The sequence below is a fragment of the Nycticebus coucang genome, chromosome 13 (genome assembly GCF_027406575.1).
Source record: "Nycticebus coucang isolate mNycCou1 chromosome 13, mNycCou1.pri, whole genome shotgun sequence".
Classification (NCBI taxonomy): domain Eukaryota; kingdom Metazoa; phylum Chordata; class Mammalia; order Primates; family Lorisidae; genus Nycticebus; species Nycticebus coucang.
The window spans coordinates 63,854,784-63,860,609 of NC_069792.1; positions in this window are offsets into that span (position 1 = coordinate 63,854,784).

The following is a 5,826-nucleotide window of genomic DNA, read 5'->3' on the forward strand; positions in this document are numbered from 1 at the left end:
GATCCAGCATAGGGCTGTTCTACATTTTTAGGTAGCCAGGCTGTCATGTGATTTGCTAGTAACCATGACAACAAACCTTGTTCCGTGAAGTATATGGAGAGAAATCCCACAGAAAGAGATCAGCGCTGTGCTGTACCCAAGGGCAGCTTGCCTCTACTCAGTCTGTTCTCCATGACTGCGGTGGCAGTTGTCGAGGAAACAGCAGTGATTTGCTCTCTTTTGAGCTGGAGACACTGGCTACTTTCTCATCCTCCTCCTGATACTTGTCTCCCCTATTTTGGAGCACAGACTCTGAAGACGAAGGACAAAAATAGTTCTCTCCAAAGGAGAGGATGCTAACGCATTTTCTGTGCTTTCAAAGATGGGCTTCTTATTGTAAAACATCCACCTTTGGTAACTTAAGCTGGAGAACTTGGTGGCAAGTTCTCTTCTCCATCTCACGGGAAAGCACTCACAAGAGCTAGCGAGGATAACACGTTGTCCTCTGCCAGAGGAGCCACACGGAAGTGGTCTGTGTTCCAGACGACAGAACAAGGGCGAGCAGGGGTGCACACCCCCTCAACTGCGGGCTCTGCCGCTCCAGAGCTAGAGGAAGTGGCTCAGATACTCAATTGTTGCAAGTGAAGGACATGATATAATTTGGTGAAACACATGTTAAGTGGTCCGGCATCCTGCAGTCCAGTGGCTGCTGCAGAGTAACGTCTGCGCACACTGCGGGCCCCTCTAGGCTACACTGCCATCTGTTTTTATGGTGGCCGCTAGTCAGATGCTGCCTTTTTAGTGGGGTGTCATTACTAAGTCAGCCAGGCACCTCCTGCGTGACCTTGGACAAGCCACTTAGTCTTTTGGGGTATCAGTTTCTCTGTCTTTAGAACAGAGTAGTATTTGTATAGCCTTTCTTTCTGGGTTTTGATAACAATTATATTTGATAATATGGAAAAAGTACTTCAAAACATAAATTAAAAAAGGAAAGTATTTCAAAACCCTTAGTCTTTACAGGGTATCATGATTCTTCATCTTAATTGTGGAAGTATCCATTTTTAAAGAACTCAAAAAGTTGGGATAAATAAGTAAGTCAGAAGTTAACGGTATGGACGGCGCCTGTGGCTCACTGTGTAGGGCACTAGCCCCTATACCGAAGGTGCAGGTTTGAACCCAATCCCAGCCAAACTGCAACAACAAAATAGCTGGGCGCTGTGGCGGGCGCTTGTAGTCCCAGCTACTCGGGAGGCTGAGGCAAGAGAATCGCCTAAGCCCAAGAGCTGGAGGTTGCTGTGAGCTGTGATGCCACGGAACCCTACCAAAGACGACAAAAAAGACTGTCTCTAAAGAACAAACAAACAAAACCCCCCCACAAAAGTTATGGTAGTTCAAAGCTACAGAAGTTACAACAATGTAGGTTTCAGCTAATGTTTAATGAGTCCAAAGCAAATTATGTATTTCCCTTCATCTTAACATCCCATTAGTATTATATTTTCTTTTTTTTCTTTGCAGATGAGGTCCAAGTCCACATGGTCAGTGACAGAGTCAGGATCTAAGTCCTGGCCCATCTGATCTCCCTGGGATTGTATTGAGGCCATTGCATTTGCAACATTCTCTGTGCTATTACCAGGTGGTTTCCTGGGAGCTCACAGGGCATCACAGTGTGTGTGTGTGTGTGTGTGTGTGTGTGTTTATAAAGAGGGAGCTGCTTTGTTTCTTATCTTGGGGTCACCGATTTTCCCATGCTGACATGACCATCTGCTGGGGTCCTCATGGAAAACTCCTAGCTCAGCTTAGAATTCTGCATCTCAGCCTGGCTTCAATGGTGAGGACAGAAGTGCTATTTTGAGCATGCACAGCCAGAGAAAGGGAGCCATGTGATGCTGTTGTTGAGGCAGAGGAGCAGAGTCACCTGGTTCCCATCCCCCTGGACTATCTAACCTACTGTGGTGGTCATGTTTGCTCTTCTAGAGTCACTCTGGACTCCTCAACCTCTCTGCAGCCTGGGAGGCCCACCCTGGGACACACCCACAGGCTTCTGCATTTGGCCAATAGGGAGCCCTGGCAGGGGAAGAGTGGTGAGGTCTGAGTATTATTCTCCTGGCTGCTTCCTTCCTGGGGCTGGGGAGTGGCTGCTCCTCAACCCTCAGTGACCAGGTCCCCAGCTGTTGCCAGCCGCTTGGTATCCTGCTATTCCTTGCAAAGCTCCTTACCTTGTTATATTTTTATAAAAGTCCCTTCACTAGACTCTCTGCAGTTACCTACCTGACTGAGCTAATCTGTCCCCTGTGGGGACACCACCTGATAGGGCAGGACACAGTACTTACCTCCTGGACTATCATGAGAATGAAATGAGCTAGTCTGTGTGAAGCACAGACAAACTGCAGGAGTAGGGGGATCTGTCCCTTTCTTGGGGCATTTGCAGGTGCCCTCTCTAGAGCTGCAGCATGGTCAGAAAACACTCCAAGTGCTTGGCAGGGTGCCTGTCCAGTGGCCTAGACTCTGTTCTCCTCCAAGCTCTGGCTGACTTGCAAAGGGAAACAATGCATTGAAGTTGGTGATTTATGTGATGGGGAAAAGAAAAAGAATCTCATAAAGCTCATTGAAGGTGTATATGAAAGATCAAATAAGGACATATAGAAGTTACTCATTTAGTCTAAAAATATATATTAAGCACCCACCATGTGCAAATGGTTTGGCAATAAATAATATAGACCTGGCTCCATACTCTCACAGAGCTTCTGCTCCAGCAGGAGAGACACACAGTAGAACAGAGGGTACTGAGCAATCTTTCCCCTTTTAATTAAAAGTGTTGCAGGATGAATGATGGTGAGGGGAGTGGCTTTTAATAGAGCTTTTACTATGTGCAAGGGATTTCATTTATATTACCTCATTCAACTTCACAGCACGGAGCTGTAGTATCTCCTTTTTGCTATGAGGAGGCTTAAACCCAGAGAGTTTATATGATTTACCAAAGTCAGTAACCATTCAAAAACCATTTATTGAGCTCCTGCTATATATCTTGCCCTGTCCCTGTTTGTTAAGAATTTACTGATAGGAGAGATGAGTAGATAAACAGACGTTTATCAAAAGTGGGGTATGTGCAGTGACATCAATGTGTTCAAGGCATTATGGGGGCACTCGACCCAACATGAGGTGTCAGAGGACACTATAGGGAAGGCAGCCTGGGGGAAGTATGGTCTTAACTGACTTCTGAAGGTGAGTTGGTAATAGCCAGATTGGGGATAGGGTGGTAGGGAGAGAAGGGGGCCAGAAGAACTTGTCTGCAGAGTAACCAGTGGCGCAGGGAGTGTGGACTGTGAGCTCTAGGCAGGGCTTACGTTCAGGTACAGAGTTTACACAGGGGAGGAACATGGTCAGATTGGGGTTTTCAGTGGATCACTCTGAAGACAAATTTGAAGAAGACTGGAGACAGACTTTTTAGGAGGCCTAATAGCCATCAAGGCAAGAGACAATAAGGTCCCAAACCTGGTCAAAGGTTCAAGTGACATCCCCCAGTATAGGTGCTGGGGTAGATGGATGTATGGCCGGACACCAACTGCGATGGAGAACGTAGGAGAAAAAGCAGATAGGGGAAGCCTGGTAGCTCTTGGCTTGTCCTGTCTAGCACCTTTTGCACCTCTGGGCCCACTTTACTCTGATCACAGAGTAAATCCCAAGCATCTGGGATTACAGGCCCCTACTACCACTGCTGGCTAGTTTTTCTATTTTTAGTAGAGATGAGGTCTCACTCTTGCTCAGGCTGAACTCAAAGTCCTGAGCTCAGGCAATCTACCCACCTCAGCCTCCCCAAATGCTAGGATTATAGGTGTGAGCCACCACACCTGGCAGTCTAGAAAAGCATTTCTGGAGAGGCTTGAGGCACGGACACCAGTTAAGAGACCATTTCCACAGTCAGGGTCAAGATGGCGGAGCAGTGGAAGTAGAAAGAGGGTGAGCTGTGGGAGAGGGCTGGGCTGCTGTGTGCTGGGAGGAAGGAGGCGAGGGAAAGATGGCTTGACTTTTAGGGCTGGGAGACAGGAAGGACAGCAGTGAGATGAGACGAGGATGAGAAACAAGTACCATTTGGGGTGGGGCCCGTTTTAAGAAAAGGCACTGAAACACAAGGGTCCAGAAGAGGGCAACGGGAAGGTGAAGCACAGGAAGGAGGGAAGGAACTGCTCTGTGTAGAGAAGCCTAAATCACTGCAAAGTGAGGGGCTGGGAAGATTTTAGGGGAGAAATGGCAACCAGCTTCAGACCTCTGGGGGCTTTTACAGAGCAACACTAAGTTGCCTCCTAACCAGAGTTAGCGTGACAGCAGCGAAGGCTTTGCTGCAGGGAGGCCATGCGCAACTGTGGAAGGGGGAGGGCCAGCTGAGTCGAGGCAGATGATCTCTCTGGGAAGCAATGGAGTGGACGGAGCATAGACTTGAATCACACAGAACTGGGTTCCAGTCTCAGCCGACGATTACCAGCTGTGTGGCTGTGGGCGAGCTGCTGAACGTCTTTGTGCCTCAATTTCCACATATACAAAATGAGGAGCCCATCTAGACACAAATCCCTTGGTTCTAAAAGGTAGCTTACATGCATAATAAGATAAATGGCTGGAGATCTTAGGATTTTTCTTATTTGGATTTTGCTCCTGGATCTGCTCTCATGTCGGTGACTAAGCAGGCACAGCCAGCTTGCTTCTGCTGCACTTCCTGGTGGCAACAGAGCTGACATGTTCACAAAGGCATTTTCTTTGTGGGTAGGAGTGGAAAATAGTCCCCTTTAGTTGATATCACTAATTTTTAAAGAAAGCCATATGAGCTAAAGAGAACTGAAGATGAATGTGGGAGCTATGAGTCAACCACTCACTTTCAAGTGCATTAATTTTACATTATAAATGACACAGTTTTAAAGTTTCTTAGATTTTATAAAACTTGGAATTTTTCTTCTAAAAAGCTCATCCAGATACATGCGGATAAATGTTAAAAAGATTGAACATTTACTTCCATTCTAAAGCATCTTTAAAACAATGACTATGCTCTAGCTATTTTAATATAAAATATATTTTCTAGGCTCAGCGCCTGTAGCTCAGCGGCTAGGGCGCCAACCACATACTTGGGAGCTGGTGGGTTTGAATCCAGCCCAGGCCTGCCAAACAACAATGGCAACTACAACCAAAAAATAAAAATAGCCAGGCATTGTGGCAGCCACCTAAGCTGCCTGGGAGGCTGAGGCAAGAGAATTGCTTAAACCCAAGAGTTTTGAGATGGCTGTGAGCTGTGACATAGTGAGACTTTGTCTCAAAACAAACAAACAAATAAAATATATATATATGTATTTTCTAGCATTCTTATGAAATGCTTTTTGTGAAGATTGGCTAATTCCTACAAAAAAATAGTTCTTGTTATCTTTGTGGAATTTTTTTTTCCTTTTCCAATTGTTTTGTAATGGAAAAATGTTGCTTACAGACATCCAGCATTTCTATTAGAAATGAAATATTCAGGCTTGCAGATCAGCAATGTTTATATACAGTTCCTTTATTCTTAAATATCTAACTTTCACATAGCATACACGAGAAACTTTTCCTTTACTGTGGTAGATTCAAAGTGGTTTTACACATTTTCAGGTAGGGAACTAAAATATAAGGTCTAGTGATTATATAAGAAGGATCCACCAAAAAAAAAAAAAAAAAGGATCCACACTTGCCATCCTTACTTCAAAGCAGAGCAAGACCCAGAGGTAGAAAAAAATTTCAATACCTGACTTAGAGGATTGTGGCAAATAATTCTATCAAATCAAAGTTTAGAACAATCTTGGACTATGGAAAGAAGAATAGAACATTTAGCATAAT